We start from the raw sequence: 23,250 nt of genomic DNA on the forward strand, positions 1-23,250 counted from the left end.
AAGTATAGAGAATTGTGGTATGCTTACTTGTACTCACAGGTTGCTTTTAGGTCTTTTTAATTGTGTTAGCAGTTTCCAGAGATAACCCTGAAGAACTGTTTAAAGGACGACTTAGTCTGGAGTCAGGGCAGCAGGTCCACGCGACTATCAACCATCAAACTGGCAAAGCAGCCCACTTCGTCCAAATAAACTGGGCCACACTAGCAATTTGCATTTTTGGTTCGGGTCTGATGCTGGGTAGCCAAAGCAATATATCCCGATTGGGCAGTTGTGAAAAGATGCACATTAATGTATAAACACTCGTCAATACTGTGCAAGGGGTTGGCCTCACAAGAATGCAAACTGAGTGTGATTTAAACATTTGCAAGTAATAAAGAACTTTATCACACATCCATTTTTGTTAGAAGCTTCAAATTTGTTTGACGAATAATTGATGAACTCAAGCTCACAGAGCAAGATGCAAGTCATGGGGAAAGAAATTGAAGTATGTGGCGCAGAATGAAAGCCCTACCACTCCCCCGAACCTCATCTGAGTCAGGAGAGAACAAACAGGAACAGATACATGGCTCCACCCTTCCCAGACATGCATTTTTGTTGAGAAAGCAGATGAAAAATTGCAGCTTCTCAAAATATGGCACGTGAGCAAATGTGCAGTATTTCTCCACGCCCAAACACATGAAATATGCGACAGAGGAAAACTGTCAGGCAATGCAATTTCCCCTGGAAATATTGCTCTAAACTTGGGCCATGACAAGGCCCTAAAGTCAAGAGGCATCCAAATGAAACAATAAAAGCTTCTCTTGAATTTCGGAAGGTGCAAAGGGGCTAGCCATCAAATAGCAATTTGAATTCAAGTCTATCATTTCTGCTGGAATGAAAGTCACAGACTAGCCCCTGCCTTTACTCTCATCTACATAAGCAAATTAGAAAGGGAACATATGCTATTAATCTAACTTAGCATGCCATTAATCATGATCTTTAAATAGACAACTGGCCACACATTATTATTGCTGCGGGGAAAGGTTAATTCCTTGAGAGATCTACAGTGATAGCAGCAGAATCACTTTAAGGCTGCTGCACAGTAGTCCCAGATATTGGCAGCTTTTCTAGCCGCACAAATATATCCTTATTGGGCAGCTGTGAAAAGATGCACCTCAATGTTTGCACCCTCGTCAGCACCCTGCGCACAGCTGGTCTCACAAGATGGTAATTAAAGTGCAAATAGAGAGACATTTACAGCAGAAACTTTTTGTGTTGTAAACTTCAAATATGATTGATCAATACAAATAACTGAAAAACAAACACATGACTAAGAAAAACACATCTTGAATAATCACCATGATGAACAACACACCTGAACATGTTTTATGAAGACCAAACTGTGGCAGAGAAGTTTCTGAATCTAATCAAATTCACAGTCCAAGAGGTGAAGGCAATTTAATTTCATAAAAACAGAAACCCAAACCTATTATTTCACCTTATCTCTAAACAAGAGGGCAATAGATAACTGGATGCAATGTTCCCACCGACATGTCCCTTTGTGCAGAAGGCAGAGGCCTGGATGCCAATCAGTTTGTCTGTGGTGCGCTATAAATCCCTACCACAAATCTCAAAATTGGCAGCATTTAAGAATATTCAAGCAACACACATGATTGGGCTCTGCTCCACACGCTGCGTATGGCGCGCTACCTAAAGTGTGTGTGGGGCGTGGTCACATCTGCAATATCCCATAATGCTCACTTACATGAAAGGTATGATTAAAACCAAGATACGATCATTGTGCGGCTGTACAAAAGATGCCTGTTAAGGTATGCACCGTCGTCAACATCTTTTAAGTGGCTGGCCTCACATGATGGTAATTAAAGTGCAATTTAAACATTTACAAGTAGGGCAGAGCTTTACAGAACATGTGTTATAAACTTTACATTTATTGGAATATTACACATAATGACTGAAAGATAATCACTCAGCCATAAAAAAGGACTTCTCAATCACTACACAAAAACAGGTGAAGACCAAAGCCTAGTATAGGAGTTTCTAAAAGCATTTTTTTCTTTTGAAACACACACCATTATCAGGCAATCTGTTTCAACAGGTGCTGCTAATAGTAAGAGGTTATCCTACCTTTTTGCTGCAGGGAATACTGTAGATTATTGGAAAGATCTCAAATGGCACAGTGGATACGAGTTGTTCCCACTATGAGGGGGGAAAGGAAATATAAGCTGGTTAAGCCAATATATAAAACAGAAACAAATGCTTTTAGAAATGCTGATCATAATGTTAGAAATGAAATATTGACAAAAACACTTGATTGTGCTGATGTTCAGGATTATCAAAAGCTATCTGCTACAATCATTTCAGGACAGGCATGAGACAAATTAAAGTACAGACTCAAATTGACGAACAAGACATGAAAAACAAACAAAAATAACAAGTGCTCAACACGCAATAGTACCTGATGTTGGCAACATTTCTAGCTTACCCAATATATCCTTATTGGGCAGTTATGGAAAAAATGCACATTTTTGTATGCACCCTCGTCAACATCAAGCAAGTGCCTAACCTCACTAGATGGTAATTAAAGTGCAAATGTAACCTATACAAGTAATGCAGAACTTCACCGGACATTCATTTTTGTGTTATACATTTCAAAACATGTTTGAGTCATTTAAATAAGTTAAAAAGAAGAAATGAACTAAAAGACCAAGTATTGAATAATCGGGCGCAGATCACTGAGAGATTGAACTATGATTGAGAACACTGAACACGCGAAATGTTGTGAATGGTAAAATCTGGTAGATGAGCTTCCTAGTACAATCAAATAATTCACAGTCCAAGGTGCAAATCAAGGTAATGGATACCAACCCTACGCCCACCTCCAATCCCTATACAAAATAAAACAAGGCAAAAAGCAACTGGCTCCACCATTCCCAGCCATAACACTTTGTGAAGAAGGCAAAAGAAAAATGAACATCAATGTATTCACCCTTGTCAACAGGGTGACATCACTTCCTGTGGCCATCTTAAGTCAGCCCACTCTCCAGCTGAAGGCCACAAGAGACTCCTCTGGGAACACCAATTAGGAGGAAGTCACCTAATCACAGCAACATCAGGGACACAATCAGAGAGACCAACCACTGATGGACTAGGCGATCACGTGACAAGAGTGTGTCACATCACCTCTGAACGGCCACAGGCCTCACAGTTAAGGGCAGACAGTGAAGGGTGAAGACCAACCATTGACCAGCCTCTTTGCCTTCGAGCCTTTGCTTTTCCTTCCAACCTGTTGCACTGGTGAGTATCCCTAGCTTGCTAATTACTGGGCTGTCTCTCCACTCTGCGGTACTCATCTATAATACATTTTCTCCTGTTGTTCTTCCTACTCACTTCTCCTTACGCTTTCTCCAATCACGCTAAATCCTCTTTTCCCATCCTGATCATAAAACTCACATCTCGAAACTCCCACTACTCCATCTCTCTTTCACCTACTTCCAACAAAGCTGACGAGCCAACCATACCTCCCTTAACACCTATTCACCTTGCCTCTCTTCATCTGACACTCAACTGCTCTACTCTTCCATCCTGCATCAACTGAACAATGCACTTTGGAATGCTCAGTCTGCATGAAACAAAACTTTGTTTACCATTTACTACTTTCACGGCAGCTCTCCTCCCCTAGACGTTCTTGCTATCACTGAAACCTGGATTTCTCCATCTGACCCTGCCACTCTGGCTGCCCTACATGACTCCAACCTATCCTTAATTTACTCTCCTCGTCTGACTGGCACAGGTGGAAGCATCAGACATCTATTCTCTTCCCGCCTCAATGCCTCCAAATCTCCAATGCCACGTCCTCTTCTACCTCTTTTGAATTTCATCATCTCTAGTATTGTGCTGCCCCACTCGGTTCAGATCATCTCCATCTATCGCCCTCCTGGTCCCACTGGACAATTCTTTGATGAACTTGGGCACTGCTTGATTCTCCTTCCACTAAAAATCACCTTTTCTTATTAACCACACTCTCCGTTCTATCCATAACCTACCCATCCACATCAGGTGTAACTCTTTGGAACTCGTATTTATCTCCACCCCTCTCTCAGCCACTAATATTACTGATACACCATCCCTATCTGATCACTCCATTATTTCCACCACTATCTCTTTTCCACCCACTGACCTCTCCACACCACTTGCCTCACATATTACTAAAAGGAAATGTAACCTTTCTGCCATTCCTCACTGACCTACAGTTCTCACTCTCCTCCTTCACACCTGATGCCTCTTCCACTGACACTGCCTTCTCCAGCTTCCAATCCCTACAATAGGTATCCTTCTCCTCTCACTTCCCACTGCTAACTTTCACCCCTAACTCTCAGCATCCTCAACCATGGGTAACCCCATTCATATGCTGTCTCCACAAAGACATTCATAAATGGAGGATTACCCACTCGTATGAGCACCTGCAACTCTACCTCTCTACCTTGAACTCTCCCAAGTCCTCGCATGATAGAGTGAAAACGGAATTCGCCTCATCCTCATTGGCTCTCATTCCAAACATCCTCGACAGCTACAGGGCTCCCTAAACTCACTTCTCACACCTCCTAAATCTATGACTATCAACTAAAGTCACAGCTCATAACCTAGCTGAATACTACACTGCAATCATTTCCAAAATTAGAGACTCTCTTCTGAGGTTCCTCACACTCCCTCCTCCTACATTCTACACACTATCTACTCTACCATCCTCTTCTGCCTCTATCTCCCACATTAGTCATACTAATACTGAAGAAGTACTATCTTGACAGATGTCTGACCCCTCTTGTGTCCCATCAGATCCTCTTCCTCCTCGGTTTGTCAAGCCTATTGTCCCTTTAGTGGGTTTCACCTTGCTGAACTCTTCAACATGTACTTCAACTGTGCATGCTTTCCCTCTAAAAATGGCAACCGTCATCTCTCTCCTAAAAAAGCAGTGTGCTCACCCAAACCTGTTGACTAATTTTCCCCCTTTGTCTCTCCTTCCACACTACTTTAAAGTGCTCGAAAGGTGAGTGTTCAACCGTCTTACCAATTTCTTAGACATCCACAACCTTTGAGAACCCCTACAAGCAGATTTCCATTCGTCACTCCACAGAAACTGCTCTCATGAATGTCTCCAACTTCATCGCCTCTGCTAAGCACTCCAACCTATCCTCTATCCTAAAGAGATATGATGAGCTTACACCTTCAGATGCGCCAACATTTTATCCATATCATTAGTATGAATTTAGGGATTTTTCGTAATGAAGGTCTTCAATAGTTTTTTTGAGGTGTTCAAAAAAGTCTTTATCGTCTTCCTTAGTAGCCCTTATTGGATGACACGTGTTTCGGCAACTTCTTTTGCCTTTCTCAAATCCGGGCTGATGTTTAACATAACATAGACAAAGAGAAAAAACCATACAAAATGATAAGACACTGCCTCATTACGCGGTAGGCGGTAGCCATGGCGCTATCAGCGCCATGGCTACCCCCTTACCGCATTCCGGGTCTGTGTTCCCGGAACAGGGACTTACCGGGTCGTTCCGACCTTGGAGGACCCGGAAAGTCCCCATTCCGGGAACCATTCCCCATTCCCACCTGAGCCCCCATAGGGCTCAATGGGAATGGGGATGGAGCTAATAACGGGTAGGCCCATTATTAGCTCTGAAGTCCCTCAACGGGTCCCTTCCATAATGCCTGGTAAAACCAGGCGTTAGGGAAGGGACCCGCTAAGGGACCTCGTAGTAGGGAGGTAAGGGATTACCGGCACCGGTGCCCTTACTGGTGCCGGTAATCCCTTACCGCCTACCGCGTAATGAGGCCCATTTGTTAATTAATACACTTATGCCCTTCACAGAAACCACCTAGTGAGTATTTAGTATTATTGTGATTAAAAAACAAGTTCGAAAGTGGAAAAAAGTGCAAATATATTTTTGTTAGAACGATTCAATTAAGGCGAGTATTTGTTGAGCAGTGCTGGCTGTTCTTAGTCAGAGTTTGGAGGGAGTGAGTCTGAGGGGGATAGAAGTAAAAATAATAGTAAAAGTAAAACTAGAAACGGCTGAGAGGCCAAGGGAGAGGAATGGTTGGTCATGCAAATTGAAAAAAAATATATATATATAAGTATATAAGGTAGCAATATTAAGATCGTTTCCAGAATCACTTGTGACACGGATCATGTGGTTTATGTTCTGAACTGTCCATGCAACATGTGGTATGTGGGTAGTACCAAAGGCAAACTGAAGTTGAGAATACTTCAACACATTCGCGCCATTAGAAACATTGATTCCAACTATCCCATGGCCCTGCACTTCCAGTCCCACCATGACAGCAAATTGGAGGGTTTCTCCTTCTTTGGTATTCGGACTGTGCCTAAGTCACCCAGAGGCGGTAATCGGGAGCTATTGTTGAGGCAATTGGAGACCAAGTCCATTTTGGACCTCGAGACCAAGAAACCTGGGGGTCATAATCTTGATGAAGAATTATATACGTTTTTAGGAACCTAATAATATATTGCTGTTTTTTATCTTTGATAAATTACTTTTGTATTTTAGGTATGTTTCTGTATGACCCTTCAAATATCTACCAATGTCTAACAGTATTTTCTTCTGATTTTAGCCACCGTGTATTTTCCCTTATGGTTTGACTTATCTTTCAGATTGTTTTTTCATGATATTGTGTAGCCTAACTTGCACAATGTTGTTTTTAACATGATTAGTAGTAGGGGGAGCTTTTAATATTCATCACTGTGATCGATATTTTTACACAGTATGTTTGTTGGATTCCTTATCCGTTTTCACTCTGCCCCTTATTTTGTCCCGCCTTTTACCTCTCTTTTACAGAAGGTTATTTTATATCACATGTGATGTAGACATTTACATTGCAAGGGTTACTTTGGTATGATACTTTATTCACTTGGTCTATTATGACAAAAGATTCTAACTGGGACAATCAAGCTCATGTGTACCACCTTTTTGCAGTAGAAGGTTTATAAGGAAGTTAGTTTGCCTTTAACATTGGGTATTTTATGGTCAAAGCACTTTGCACTTTATTGAGGATGTATTGGTTGACTATTCTCCAGCTGTCCATGTATGCACGGTTTTTGTGCCATGTATTCTTTTATAGAGAGCAGGATTATTTTTAAACATTTGAGATACTATGTCATTTTAAATATCCATGATTTTTTGATTTATCTCTGTTAACTATGTGTATGGTTTTATGTTTTATATTACCAGTACATTAAGGTATACATCAGTGCATCCATGGACGTAGATCAGTGTGCACATTATTACTGCTGTAGAAACGTCAACCTTCATCCCTTTTACTATTTCCGCTTCCCATTCTTTTCCCTTTCTTTGCTGCTATGCACTTTGCACTTTTTTGGCTGCTAATGCACTATGCACTTTATATTGATCATATACTGCAACATTTGCTTGTTTTGTCCCACTTTTTACCCTTGTATATGCACGGTGACAATGATGTGTGTAAGCACTTTCAGACTATAGATTAACATCGGGCATGCGTACACGTCACACAGTTAATGTCATGTACGAAAAACTTAGACTGTGGGACTGATTTGAAGAGATGGCTATATAACGGTGTGCGTGCAGACTTTTAGCGCGGATTTTACACTCTTCTGGATGGCGGGCATTTTCGGACTACGCCTCTTTTTTTATTTTATATTTGATAGTTTATACTGTTTAGAGGCATGTTGTGGTCCGTCTTGCCCCCATACATTTCACCCACAGTGGGAGCACTTTATTTGACATATTTTGTCTTTTTCATTAAGCAGTGATTCTACCGTACAGTTTTCTCCCATAGCTATTTTTTCACGCGTTATATGCCGTCTCTTCTGCAGTTCCCACTTTCATGACTTTCGTGGCACTGGCGGCAGCATTTTCAATTTAAGCCGTTACTTAATGTTCAAATGAACATGGTGTGTACCTTATTTCATTGTACAGAAAAGAATGCGTTGCCTTTGATATGCTACAACACGGCCGCCTAGTGTCCAATACATTGTATTGACTTGTGCACAGAGATGTTCTATGTACATAGAGTTTGTATAACGTTTTTAAGGAGTCCCTTGTCTGTGTTTCCCCTACCTACGTGAACAAGCGGTCGGAGCACCGCGAAAGGCGTCGTTCTGCTACTTCAGGTTTTCCCTTTCTTATGCACTTTGGATCAATAAAGAAGATTTTGTGCTGCCTGATCCTGCTGTCACGCCTTTCATTTTGCTGAGATTGGACTTCCTTTACTCAGCTGCTCTCGGGAGTGCAGCCCGCTGGTTTTGCCCTGTTCTGGGGCACAATTTTTCGTTTGAAAAGGGCGCCTTCTAAGCGGATCCGCTGCTGACAGACTTTACTGTCCACTGGATTTCAGTTGTACCCGCCTGGGAGATGAGCCTGAGTAGCCCTTTCTGTCGGCACGGATGAAATGTGCGGGAGGACGTGTGGACCCTGGCCATACGGTAAGTGCTTTTCTCATGTGCTTGCCTTTCTCCCTTGTTTCTTCACTCCAATGGCATTGTACTTCTGTTTATTCCACACCAACTTTCTTATTGCCTTTCTATACTGCTTTATGGCACTAGCTTGGCATGCTGCGGTCTCGACTTTGATCCTAGCACATGTTAGCTCGCATTTCTCAGGTCTTTTTTGCTATCTTTGCTCCTATATATATTTTTTTACGGCTTGGTTTGTAGTGACCTAAACATGCAGGACACCTGGGCAGCAGCTCGGCTCATTCAGGCCAAGGATTTGTTTAGCCAACAGCAGGAGTTGCCAATCTCCTTGCCCACCACCGGGGCAAAAAAGGCCAACTCGAATTACAGTGTGGAGATCACCTTACTCAAAGATATTGAGAAGTTGCACAAGAAGGAGATCTCGAAATGGTGGGAGGAACACTCACTGCAGAACTATTTGGATGTTGGATGCATTCCTCGAGGACTGCGCATCATGACAATGCCATAATTTGAGGACCAAGATCCCTGCATGCTTCAAGAATGGGGGGAAGCTAGCAAGGGCTGTTCTGCCCATTTTCTTACCATCTTGGTAAAATATGCCAAATTTGATCGTGGCTTGGCTCTGGAAGAACTTGACAAAAAGGAAACAGAACTCAATAAGGTTCCTAGCACAGAGGAGGGCAAGCAATTACGCACAAAAATCAATGAGCCTCTCACTATATATGAAGATGATATTAAACAGCGTAAACTTCGCAAGTTCATAAGGGACAAACTTGACTATGAAACTGGCAGGATATTCACCTTTGCCAAGTGCTTTGATTCTTTGCGGAAACCTGTCATTAAGCCTGCATCCGCTGCATCTGGTGATCCTGGCACTACTTCATCTGAATCTGATGTGTCAGTCCCGGAAAATGAGGAACCTATCGTTAAACTTAATTATTTAGACGAGATGCGGCTACTCTGCCAAGATGGGAAAAATCAAAAACGTGGCAGAGGTCAGGGCAAGCCAAGAGGAAGAGGAAAAGGTCAGAAATCTCGAAAAGGACCCGCCGAGGCCGACATGGGAAACGGCTTGGGCGTAAACCAGGAGGGCAGATCAACGCTCTCTGGAGCGAAAAAATAAACACCAATACCATGAAGATGTGCCAAATAATTAACCTGTCCTCCCACATACTCACGAAGCCTCAAACCTCGGTTCTTTCTCTTGGACTTAATTTTTGCCCCACCAAGGCTTTTGACTATGTCCAAGCACGTTTAGACCTTGACAAATTCTTTCGCAAGATCAAGCTTAAGAAATTCTTCATTATAAATCCCACTGTCATGAAGCCTTCTGTACCTTGGACTGGCCGTACTAACCTCCTCATCTCTGATATTCCATCTCTCTTGGATCTAGCCAGTCTTGAAGACACCCAGTTCGATTCTGCCAATGTTGATTTTACTGATTTTGACATTGACCCTTACTGGGATGTGCGTACAAAACTCAAGAACAAATCCAGATTTAATCCACAGTTCCCTGTGGGTGGTTGTTTGGAAGCCTTTTATGACTTGTGTGTCAGTGATTTGAGAAAACTACGGACTAGCACTGACAGAGTTAAATATAATCTCGCCGCATCACAATCAAAGGCTATAGGTGAATTACAAAACCTGCCCAATATTGTCATCAAGCAGGCTGACAAGGGGTCGAACATTGTGATCCAAGATAAGAGTCCATTATGTCTCCGAAGCCAACCGCCAACTTAGGGACCGACTGTGTTACGCTAAACTACTTAAAAATCCCTTTCATGATATACAGTCGGAACTAAGCAATCTTTGCACCAAGTGGGCTGATAATGGGCTTCTTGAGGAGGATCTGGTTAAATTTCTTGTTCCCTCCTGTCACACCATCCCCACCATTTTTTTTCTCCCGAAGACACACAAATCTCTTACCCACCCACCTGGGAGACCCATTGTTACGCTATGTTGTTCCCTTCTTGAGCACTTGGCCCAGTTTATTGATGAGTCTTTGTTTCCTTTTGTTTCTGTTTTGCCATCTTATTTGCAGGACACTAGGGATTTTTTTACAGCATATTAATGATATTCCTTGGGAAGAGGGTCTTCTTTTGGCCACCCTTGATGTTGTATCACTGTATACCTCTATTGACCATGAAGTTGGTATGCAGGCCTGTCAATTCTTTCTGGAAACACGGTCATTGAACTTTCATGGTCACAGCTCTATGATTTCAGGGATGTTGTTTTTCTGCCTCACCAATAATGTCTTTTTGTTTGATGGCACTTTTTACCGGCAAGTCAGGGGTACTGCTATGGGCAGTACCTTTGCCCCATTGTACGGTAACCTGACGATGGGTTGGTGGGAGGCCACATTTTTACACAATTTACTTGCATCTAGTTTTTCCACCCAAATTGTTGCCTGGTGGCGCTACATCGATGATGTTTTTGTAATATGGAAGGGGACCGTCAGTGATTGGCAACTTTTTGTTAGAACCATCAATACTAACACGGTGAATTTATGTTTTACTGAATGTCACAGTACCACAGAGGTTATTTATCTCGATGTGGTGGTAACCCTGGATACATCTGATTTCCACACAGTTCTCCACAAGAAACCATCCAACACTGGCTTACCCTTGCATGCTACCAGTTGTCATCCAGGGCCATGTAAACGCAGCATTCCCTACGGCGAATTTATTCGTTATCGCAGGAACTGCACCAAGTTGGTTTCCTCTGATCAGCATTGTGCCCGAGCTACCTCTGACTTTTTGCAACAAGGTTATACCAAAAAGAACATTGAAATGGCCTACAATAAGGCCAGAGGACTGTGTAGGGACAAATTACTGTATGGCATTCAATCGTGTAAAACTGTTACGGATGATGAACCCAGACTCATTGTCTCCTTCAATAATGCCTCCAAGAATGTACGTAGGATTATTGAGCGACATTGGCGTGTTTTAACTTTGGATCAAGATTTATGTTCTGTACTTTCCACACACCCCACCATTACGTACAAAAGAGTACCATCACTCAGAGACAAGTTAGTCTCCAGCTTTCTGTGACCCATTGACAAAAGTACACCTTCTTCCAATTGGCTGGCGGTCTCCCCCACTGGCTTTACTAAATGTACTAAATGTAAAGCGTGTGCCCACGCTTCTCCCTGCAAATTTTACTTGCAGTATAAAAGCAAGCAAATCATCAATTATTCCATCAATTGCGACACTACTTACGTTGTCTATGTTCTTTCATGCCCCTGCACAAAGTGGTACGTTGGGACTACCACTGTCAAGCTCAAACTCAGTATTCTTCAGCATCTCAGGGCTATTAAAAACTCTGATCCCGCGTACCCCAGGGCTAAACACTTCAAGCAGGAACATGCGAATGATTCCAATTTGCTTACTTTTTTTGCAGTGGCACACATCCCCATTCATCCTAGGGGTGGAGACCGCATTTTAAAGCTCAAGACAATTGGAGACACGATTTATTTTGGACCTCGACACTAAGTTCCCCATTGGACACAACCTCGATGAGGAGCTTTATACGTTCCTTGGGACTTAAGGCTGTTGACTTTTTCATCTGTTGTTATGCTCTCCCTCTTGCTGATCTATCTTGATTTTTTCTCTGATTTCGGTGTTTTTAATCTCCATTTGCCTTCATATTCTGTATCCTTGGCCTGTTTGAGTTATCTAACACCTTATTTTCTTGGTGTTTCTGTACTTATTTTTTCTGCATTAGACTCATGTATGTCTATTTGTCTATCTGCTGCAGCACGATTTGATGGGACTTAAGCCAATTATTGTTTTTTTCTTACTATCATTATTAGTTGTCCTTTTACTTTTCCTATTCTTTTGGTTCCACCTTTTCCTTGATGTAGCTTCACAGTCGTCCCTCTCTCTTTATTTGTACTTTTGTATCAGCATATTTTTGTTAATATCAGTTATTCCATCTTTCAACCACTCCTTTAGGGTTTATGACTCGGGACACCCTTTATTTCATTTTCTCCTTTCTTGGCCAGCCATATACTATGTGATTTTATATGTGTTCCTTGCTATCATTCCGGCTCTTGTTTATTACATCTCTTGAGGTTGCGATTGTTTCTTTTAATGGTGCTGACACTTTGCAATTGTTGCAATTCTTTACTCTGCTATAATGGCCCCATATATTTGCACATTAGTATGCTGCTCGCACTTGCACCTTACTACTATTTTAATAGGGCCATTATGCTGTCTTTTGCATTGTTTTAGATCTGTATATTGCCACCTCGTTGTAGCGCACTTGCGCTCCACAACTATGCTGCTATTATTATATGCATTTGCACTTTATTCCATTTGCCCAAATGCTGCTATTTGCCTTGTTTACATATATTGCCATAGTCACTTTTGTTTTGCAATTTTGCACATCAATTGGCTGCTAGAATTGTTTTTAATATCATGCTCATTTCATCGGCATTCGTTAGGTATATCTATGTCTTATGATGCTCCAGATTGATGTCATTCTTCCTTTAGTGTTGTTGTTAGACGGTATGTTTACTTCCATTTTATTCCATATAATGATTTTATTCATTAGGGTTGTGTTATTTAATACTTTTTTGACTGTGTTAGTGCATCATAGTTCACTATTTTGTACTACTACTGTTATGTATATCTGGTGGTACCCTGGAACCATGGTCCTGCCCTATATGGAAGGCGTGTTCTAGTTTTAATACCATGGTCAATTCACCTTCCCTTATACTTTCATGCCATTTGCGCTCTTTTCATGGTGGCGCCACTTGGCCTTTTATTTTGTTCATTCTTTGCCATTCCACTCCAATATGGCCGCCGCCTTTTCCGTCTGTGCAGGTACCCATGTTGTTCAAGGGAAACAGTAAAAGGACTATTTTTGTTAAATTATAAAAGTGCTTTAGTCCTTCTTCTCTTCACGTGAACAAGCACTCAGTTGAGTGTGAAACGCGTTGGGTGCGGGTCGCGCGCACCGGCGTCCTGCCTCTGTTTTTGCTGCTGCTCCCCAGCCGTAATTTATGTATTTTTGTCCATTTTTCTGGTCACATTAACATATTTTAAGACCTTTAACTCTCTTGCGAGCTGCGCTATTTGTGTTTTTTTTCATGGATTTTGGTCTCTCAAACTGACCGCGCAGAGTGCGGTTCACTTTCTCCTCTCTTTTTGTTCCAATATATATATATATATATATATATATATATATATATATATATATATGCGAATGCTGTTCAGGCAAGACATTACTATAAAAACCATGATATGGTTTCTTACCCTTTATGTAGCCCACTTGCGTGGATAGATGTATAATGCAGGTATATTTATTTTAAGGGCTCAATCCCACCTGTATATGGAAAGAAAACCTGCATGTTCTAGTATGGAACTTATGATACAGATTGATACATGTAGAAGTAATTATACTTTTCAGGGTAGTACGTGACTGTGGTTTTTAAACATCCGAGAATTAGTTCATTTAGGGAAGAAAATTATGTCTGTAAATTGCAAGGCATACATCTAAATTTAAAGACCTGCATCATCTCGTTGCAGCCACTTAGCATGAGGTGCCGTTCCATACTGTTTTCACTCTAAAAGTAATTCATTCTAATTTTGACACCTCCATCTGCACGCGCACGTTGTGCAGCATGTTGGCGGTTATAGTAAGACTGAAAGAAACACTAAGACCCCTGTATCCTGGTGGATTTTCAATGTGGCTTACCTCATTCTAAACTGTCTCCTGATCCCAGCGTTGTACGTGTTCGCAGCTCCCTACCATGTCTTAATGGACCAGGTTTGTAGCTATTAGTCCTTCCGCTGTTTCTAATGTGGCGGCCATGTTTTGGGCTCGGATGCCGTGACAGTCACTATAATTGTAATGATGTAGCCCAACTAGTGTTTAAGTTACGAGGATGAACGTAGATATGTTCCAAAGGATGCAGAGAGAGGTACCCCATCATTTGCCCCAACCTGTTATTCTAGTGTTAACATTTATCATCATAGTTTTTCTAATAGGAAAAAATAATTATTTGTTTTAAAATTACCAAGAAAGGAAATGTTTACTCCATGGGAAATTCCCCTCGTTGGTGGCCGGTATACTTCAAGAAGAAAACCTCATAAGGTGATCTGAATTCAATATATGTTAAATGTGACGGTTTAATGGCAATGCATTGCGGTTAATGTAGATTTTAGTTTTTACTTGCATCTCCCATCTATAGACCACTGACTAATTTTATACTATGGCAATGCAATGTGGTTAATGTGGTTTATACTTAATTCTCCCATCTGTAGACCACTGACTGATTTCATACATGATGAATACTACAATGGTAAAAAACCTGATATAAAGCACATTTTTATCCTTTGATCGTCATCTGAAAAGGAAAAAACATTCACAAATTTAAAAATGAAAAGTAACTGGGTTACAAAGAGAACAATATCCAAATCTTACTACAAAAAATGGACCATTTCATTATCTGAGTTAAGTCCAAATTCCACAGTTCTGTAAAGCCAAATCAGTCTGGCTTCTGCCTTTCTTAGGTGTAGTTCATGGTTCCCACTTCTTCTGCTCATCTGTATTTTTTGTAAACCAATGAACTTAATGTCCTTTTTGTTGTCCATCTGATGGTGGGTTTGCCAATGTTGTGACAAAGGTAAGTTACTGTCCTGGATGTTTTTTGCTGAAATATGTTCCCTTATGCGCACTCTTAATTCTCGTATCGTGCTTCTGATATATATTAGTTGACAAGTGCATATGATTGCATTCACTACATATTTTGAGCAGCAGTTGATCTGTTCTTTAATTGATGTGTTGATCCCATTCTTGTCCTTAAACATGATCGTTTCTGGTGGCGCATATTTACACATTGTACAAAATCCACATTTTCTGAAGCCTGGTTTCGGTTGTTGTAGCCAATTAAATGATGGTGTTTCCCCTTTGTCTGGTAGTAATGTGCTTTCCTGATCATTTTGGTATTTGCACAGTAGGTAGTGATAAATTGAACTGTATCGTCCTGTTTTGAATCTTTGACCTTATGGGTCAGTGTTGATTGTCCATTCATTAGTTTAGCCTTCAAATTGTTTTGAAAGAAGGTCGCATTCAGATTCAAATGAAGATGTTTCTGTACAGTTTCTTTTTGCACATACAAATTCACCTTCGGGGATATTTCCAATGACTGGTTTGTAGTGACAACTGGTAGCGAAATGATAGTGCAGCCTGTCTTTGTTAAAGGCCTGGATTTAAGGCCATCAGGAGTCTCAGCTGGTCTCCACCGAGACCGTTGTGCGCCACTCGCTCTCCCCAGGTTACCAGGACTAATGATTAATCCGCCTTCCCGGGCTTCTGTACTCACGCTATATTCTCAAGGTAAGCCTTGTGTGATGCTAAGTGCACGATCCAACAAGCAGACCCCTATGTCATCCTGCGGCCGCGCACTGTATCCATTCGCCTTTCATGTGCCTCACATATCCCCCTCCCTATGCTTACCCCCTTCCTCATGCCGTTCTGCAATGGACCCATGTAGCTGACGTTGCAGGCTCCGACAGCCACCCAAGTTTCTAAATCCCACCCAGATCATCCTCCTACCATCCTCAGTGCCCAGCATGGTCGCAGGGAGCTACCTTCCAGGCCCGTATATGCCTGCACTCTCTCAGCGAATACAGCTCACCCCCAACACTGTTCATATATACAGCTGTTAAGCTCCCCCTTAATGATACCTGCTTGTCTCGCACAGATCATCCAGAAACCTCCTGTCCCCCATTCTTGAAGTGCCCGAAATCGTAATCTGCGACTAAGAACACGACGCCTGCAAGGTAGTAACCTCACATGCTTCCTATATAATAAAAGCACCTCTACAGAAGTGCTGACATGCCCCAGTTCCACTCTTGATGCAGAAATCCGGAAAAACAGAATGTCCTGCACTATGCTAGTCTCCCACAGCCAAGCCCAACCACATCACGACGAAAGACTGGCCCCCTCAGCCTGCCTACCCAAGTGACTCGCCCTGTGAACCTTGTTCGATTCCACAAAGCAAACGCTACCTGCAAAATGACCACTGATTCCTGCACACAAATCACCATGCGATGCAGCACGTAAACGTTTTGCTGCACTTTTGAGTTTGAGTTTGGTCACAAATCTACAGATTTGTGACCTTAAATGATTATTCAAAAAATCAGACGCGGAAGAGAAAGTTCTTCCAGCAGGATAACAAAAGTTGGGACCTAAAAAGGAAATTGAGCAGATGTTGCAAACAAGCGGAAGGTTAACATTGTCTTGAAAAAGGTCACTAGTCCCAAATGCAAGATAGAGACTAAGCGAAACACGTGTCGACTACGCTTCAAGAATCTGCTGTAACTCTAACACAGGTTTATATTCTACTTGCAAGTACTGACCATAGAAATGTCTTAACCAACGTTGATTATGTATCAAGTGAATGGCATCACAATATTGTTTCTTGAGAAATTGATTATTGTTCAAGGAATTAAGGTTGATCATGTAAGCATATGAATGGCATCATAATATTGTTGTTTTTGAATGTTTTTTTAAACCTTTAAAACTACGGATTAAATATGTTGAACAAATCACAATAGCTTCTCTGTATTTGTGAGGAGTGGTATTCAATAAGTATAATATGTTCTTGTAGGCGTGATGGGTCTAATAGGATAGAATTGTTCTGAAGTAGTCCAGACAGGTGAGGACTTGTTTTAGACTATTGCTGCCTTGACTTGAGATACATGTAGAATTTTGTACCTAAGATTGGTGTATTTACCTCAGGAGGTGCCGCCCTTTTGAGGAACCTGTGTTTAAAATGTGTAAACTGCTTTAAAAGGATCCTGCCACACATCAGATGCCCATAATTGTGCGCAAATTGCTAACTGCCTAGCCAGCCCCCCATGCATTCTATCTGATGTAACCAGCCTTGCTATATCCGCTATCCACACTGGGACGATCGCACAAGGCACATCAAAGAATGTTAATATCTTCGCCTATGCATCTAACCATGTACAAAAATGCCAATTGCGCTGATACTCATATTATATGCTCTGTGACTGACACCCCTAGCCCTGTTATGGACAGAATCGGCCCTGTACGTAATTTTATGTTTGCAAATGTTACTGCCTTACTGGTACGTAACTACATTGCTGCAAATGTTACTGCCTGCCCTGTACCTAATAATACTGCTGAAAATGCTACTGCCTCTACCTGTTATGCCTTTAGCCTTGTAAAAAATGTCAATTGCCCTGCTACTCATATTAACTGCTCTATGATTGCCACCCCTAGCCCTGCTATGGAAATAATCTGTCCTGTACCTAACAATACCTGTGATGCCTTTAGCATGCAAGAAAGGCCAATTGCTCTGCCACTTATACTGCATGCTCTGTGACTGACACCACTAGCCCTGACAGGGATAGAATCTGCTTTGTGCCTAATGATACGGATCCAAAGGTTACGGCCTCTACCTGTGATGTCTTTAGCCATGCAAGAAAGGCCAATTGCTCTGCCACTTATACTGCGTGCTCTGTGACTGACACCACTAGCCCTGACAGGGATAGAATCTGCTTTGTGCCTAATGATACAGATCCAAAGGTTACGGCCTCTACCTGTGATGCCTTTAGACATGACAAAAATGCCAATTGCCTGGCATCCCAAATCTCTCATGAAAATGCATCATACAATGTATATGATTCCCACAGCCCCAATTTATATGATACCAAATCTAAAGAGCCCTCTCTCAACGTTGTCCTCGTCAATGTCAACTCTCTACCAGCCCATGCACTTGACATCCATGACCTCCTTACAACAGACAACCTTGACACCCTTGCCATCACTGAAACATGGCTACATGCAGCCTCTGGCTGATTCCATGTGATGTTAAAGAATTACTGAATAACAAAAAAACAATTAACAAAAACTTTTCACTGAATAAATACCAATTTTTATTTTTTATCTGGTGGGCGTGGGGGCTCCAATCTCGCCCAATCCCCCTTTTCCTTTCTTTATAACCCTATCCAAACCCCTCCCCACCCATTTTAACCCCTTTCCCTTCCCCCGTGTATATATATTTTTTTAAACTGTATTTTTGTTCAGTAAAAATGATTCATTAAAGATGTGTTTTGATATTCCCTATTCAGTAATATCACTGGATACCCCTCTGGCCCTGCCCCCACTCTAGCTAGCCCGACAGGCTACACCATTCTCAGGAATGATAGACTCAACGGCAGAGGAGTTGGCATTATAGCTAAAGGCCCCCTTTGGATAAGGCCATTTGAAACCTCCATCAAGAACTGCGACATCCTATCAGTGAAGTCGTCCACCTCCCCTACTAACGCAATCACAGTCCATATCATCTACTTCCCACCAGGCCCCATCCTAACCTTCGAAGAAGACACAATTGGGGACAATATCAAACCCTCCTCAAAAGTGATCCTCCTTGGTCGCCTGAACTTGGGCCTTAACAACCCTACCAACTTGCAATCGTCCTCTATGGCCGACTATCTGAATGCCCTGGGGTTCAGTCATCGCATCAGCTCTCCCACCCATGCCAAAGGTCGCACCTTGGACTGGATCGCAGACCTCAATTGACTCATCACCCTTAGATCTAACTCTCCTTGCCCGTGGTCTGACCACATTATTGCTTTCACTATCCCACTTTGCCACCAAACCAAACCCACTACTATATCGATGCTGCCGTCTATGGCACGCAGCTCTCACAAACTAACCAAGGATCACATCCTACCCTACCTCGATGCCCTCAAACAAGAGCAGCCAGGCTCACAAGACCCTAATAATTTAGCAGATCTCTATGCCACAACCATAACTGTCGCAGTAAACGCCATCGCCCCCATAGCGCCCCAAAAAGCTAAACGTGCAGGGCACAACAACTGGTTTACCCCTGACCTCCTGGAACTCTGACTCAAAAAACGACTTGCTGAAACAAACTGGAAGAAAACACCCTAAGGCTGGCGTTCACGAGCGCCTCTAAGCTGTACAAAGAAGCCATCATTCACACTAAGCTACCATCTTCAATGCCAGAATAGCTTATGCCAAATCTGACACTAGAGAATTATTCACCATCCTCAGGGAAGCCCCTACAACCCCACCTTCTACCCTTACTAAAGACAAAGCATGGTGTAACAATATACAGAATGCCATGTTATTAAAAATTGATACGCTATACACAAAAAGTCTCACCAAATGATCAACTCTGAAATCCACTCGTCTGGCCACTGCAGACACCACCCCTGCTACGGCAAAGAGCCAGGGTGTCCCACTCTTCCACTTTCAAAAAGTCACCAAACTGGAAACCTTAAACATCCTAAAGAGCCTGAATCCTTCAGATGTAAAGGCGATGTCTGCCCCTCTCATCAAAGATTGTGCTGAAGCATTGACACCCTTCATCACTGCTTTCATTAATGTCTCTTTCGCGGTGGGCATAGTGCCATCCAGCCTTAAGGAAGCTTGAGTTTTCCCGTTACTCAAAAAACCCTCCCTTGACCCCACCCTCCCTAACAATTACCAGCCGATTACCACAGTCCCCTTCCTACTAAACATTTTGGACACCTAACACTTGCTCTCACACTCTCTTTAAATCCCCCTACACTTCTTCCCTCTCTCTTTCACTCACCTTTTACAACCTCCACCACACTACACTCAACTGGTACCACTCTCTCACCCACAAAATACCTTACCTGCACTCTCTCAGAACACTGCCAGTTTCCTCATCTCTACACTGCACTCCTTGGTTCACCCTCCGCCTGGCTTTGTGGTCCACCACCGCTCCCCATCTGACCTCAGCCAAGCACATTGGAATCTCATGTGTATTTGTTAGGCTTGTATAGCCCAGTCTACTCCCTTCCAACAATATTCCCGGCTCCCATTACTCTCCCTGGTCACATTCTCCCCTGGGCTAATCTCTAGCTATGTTATCCCTCTGAGGGTTGGACCTTCCTCAGGAAGGCTTTAAGAAGGCTTTTATCCCTGCCCCTTTCCACTGACAACCATGTGCACCGGCTGCTCGTTTTCCCAGTGGCTTTTTTTCTGTGCTGGTGAGTTTTGTTTAACCATGGGTTTGGGGAGGACTTTGCTGTCCCTTCCCACTCTGTTTCCTGTTGCCCCACCATTCCCCTGGGGTCCAGTTGGTGTTGGTGTTTCGGGTGATATGATATGATATGGCATTTATAACGCACCTATACACAAGTGTTTCAAGGCGTGACAAGGCATGGGAGGGGAAACAGAGACATTCAAATGGCCTCATTACGAGGTTGGCGGTCCGGTAACAATGGTACCGGTATGCTTACTGGTACCGTTGTTGCCGGACCGTCAAACTCTGAGATGTGCTTGCGGGTACCTTCCAGACCGCCAGGCCAGCCCGGGCAGTATGGAAGGCACCCGCGAGCGCAGCAAGTCTGTAGCACCGGCACAGTAATGAACCGTGCCGGTGCTACAGGCATCCCCATTCTCATTGAGCGCTATGGGGCTCAAATGGCAATGGGGATATACTGGGCCCGGCACTCGCGAAAGGGCAATTACCGGGTCTGGCTGGGCTGAAATATCCCGGTAATTGCCCATTCGCGGGTGCCGGACCTGGATGCGAGTTTGGAGGTAGCCTTGCCAGAAAAACCGGCAAAGCTACCTCCAACCTCGTAATGAGGCACAACGATCCTACTAGGCCAGGAGACACTGAGATCGCGCAAGTGCAGGGGAGAGGGCGGGGGGAGGAGGGGAAAGTGCAGTACATAGGATTATAGTAAAATAAATAAAGAAAGAATAAATAACAGTGTGGCCGGCTGGTGGCAAGTGCAAGGGTAAGTGCAGACATCAGGTGTCAAGTGCTAGTAGGGGCTATAGGGATACAGAAACAATCCCTGATTGCAGGTTTGCCAGGGGGGCAGTGCAGGTGTGCAACTGGCGGCCAGGGGACTTGGCCCCGAGATCAGAGGGTAACCAGGTAACCAGTGCAGTTTCAGATTCAGCCAGGAGATCAGCAGGGGAGAGGAGGCGAGAAAGCAGAAGCAAAAGGAAGGTCTTGAGGTGCTTCTGGAACCAGAGATGGTTCTCCTCAAGTGTCAGAGAGGCAGGGACGCTGTTCCAGAGGGAGGCCCCAGCCGAAGAAAGAGATCTACCACCAACTCGCTGCTTGGGGAAGCGACTGAGCCGGAAGGAGTTGGAAGCGGATGAGCGAAAAGCTTGAGAAGGAAGATATTTAGGAAGAGAGAGTTGAAGGTATTGAGGTCCCAGCCCCCAGAGGATCTTGTGGATAATGCAGAGGGTTTTGAACTTAATCCTCGCCGCCACTGGGAGCCCGTGCAGTGATTTCAGTCCTGGAGAGATGCGCTCCCTGAGCTTGAGGCCAAGGACAAGTTTCGCAGTCCTGTTTTGGATGAGTTGCAGAGGGCGGAAAGTAGAGGCAGGCAGATTTAGAAAGAGGCTGTTGCAGTAGTCCAGCCTAGAGAGAACCAGAGCTCTGGAGACAGTGAGCTTCTGGGGGAAGGAGAGGAAAGGAAGAATACCTCTGAGGAGGTGCAGCTGGTAGTGTGACTTCTTAGGGACGTCAGAGATGTGAGGAGAGAAGGAAAGTGTGGAGTCGAAGATGACCCCAAGGTTTTTAGCCTCACAGGTGGGAGCAGGAAGGGCCAAGAGAGGCCGGCCAGAGAGTGACAGGACAGAGGGAGCAGGTGTGCCGATGAGGAGAATCTTGGTCTTAGTGGCATTAAGGCAGAGATCATTGGCGGCACACCTCTCCTGGATGGCGGACAAACAGTCAGAGATGAGAGAAGTAGAAGAGGTGGACGGAAGGGAGCCTGAAAAGGAGTTGAGTGTCATCCGCATAGCACTGAAATTTGGGGCAGAAAGCGGCAATTCGCTGAGCGAGAAGTGCGAGGTATTGGTTGAACACCACAGGGAGAGGTAGAGATAGAGGAGAGGAAGGACCCAAGTTGGACCTGGGAGGGTTGATCGGAGAGGAAGGAAGTCAGCCAAGCCAGGGCCTGATCAGTGATACCCAGGTTATCACAGAGACGGTTGAGCAGGATGGCATGGTTGACCGTGTCAGAGGCAGAGGAGGGATCAAGTAAGATGAGGACACGGGTGTTCGAATTGAGGTTGGAGAGCAGGTCTTCACGGATGTTCAGGAGAGCAGTTTCCATGCTTCTGGCAGCTCTGAAGCCAGAGTGATGGTCATGGAGACAATAAACAGATTCAGTGTGAAGATTAAGCTGGGAGATGGCCAGGTGCAGGATGCTGGGTGTCATCTCTTTTTGGCAGTGCAATGTCCAGCCCATTCCAGCTCCCCTGTTTCCAGACCAGGTTTTCTTGGATGTGCCCAGGCAAATTCTCAGTTTTGCAGTTTTGGAAAAGACAAGATAACTGTGGCCAGAAGAAAGGCTGACAGGCATTGTGGAAGGGCTTTACCAGCAGCCATACATAATGCACAGAGAGGGGGCGGGGATCTTCTGGGACCTGCCCAACCCCCTCATTCCTCCTCTGACCTTGTTCCTCCCTGCTTCTGATTGTAAAACATAGTCATAGTATTGTCCGTGAATACTCTTAAGGTTTTCCCCTTCAGCTGGGGCAGGAAAGCCATCAGTGCCCTAAACAGAGCTCTGAGATTAAATATGTTTATATGTAGCTTTTTCTCCTTCAACGACTATAAGCCTGTGGTATGGAGGTCTCCCATGTGGGCACCTCAGTTGTCCATGGGTACATCCAACAGCGCTGTCATCCCTCTGCAGGAATCTATGAAAGGGGTCCTTCTTCTGAGATTTCTCTCATTCCACTTCCACAGCCAGTGAGCTGAATTT

General features: G+C 43.6%; 1 long non-coding RNA gene across 8 annotated transcripts in view; it reads right to left on the reverse strand.

Moving 5' to 3' along the window:
• Nucleotides 1–23,250, reverse strand: part of LOC138566816 (uncharacterized) — a 355,734-nt gene that overhangs the window by 26,562 nt on the left and 305,922 nt on the right. For 7 of the 8 annotated variants that reach the window (XR_011302025.1, XR_011302019.1, XR_011302021.1 and 4 more), the window contains one exon: nucleotides 2,125–2,196. The exons of the other annotated variant lie outside the window; for it this stretch is intronic. This is a non-coding gene — a long non-coding RNA (uncharacterized lncRNA). The remainder of the gene's footprint in view (nucleotides 1–2,124; nucleotides 2,197–23,250) is intronic. 8 annotated transcript variants of the gene reach the window in all.

The sequence above is a fragment of the Ambystoma mexicanum genome, chromosome 2p (assembly GCF_040938575.1).
Source record: "Ambystoma mexicanum isolate Mex_15411 chromosome 2p, UKY_AmexF1_1, whole genome shotgun sequence".
In the NCBI taxonomy this organism is placed as follows: Eukaryota; Metazoa; Chordata; class Amphibia; order Caudata; family Ambystomatidae; genus Ambystoma; species Ambystoma mexicanum.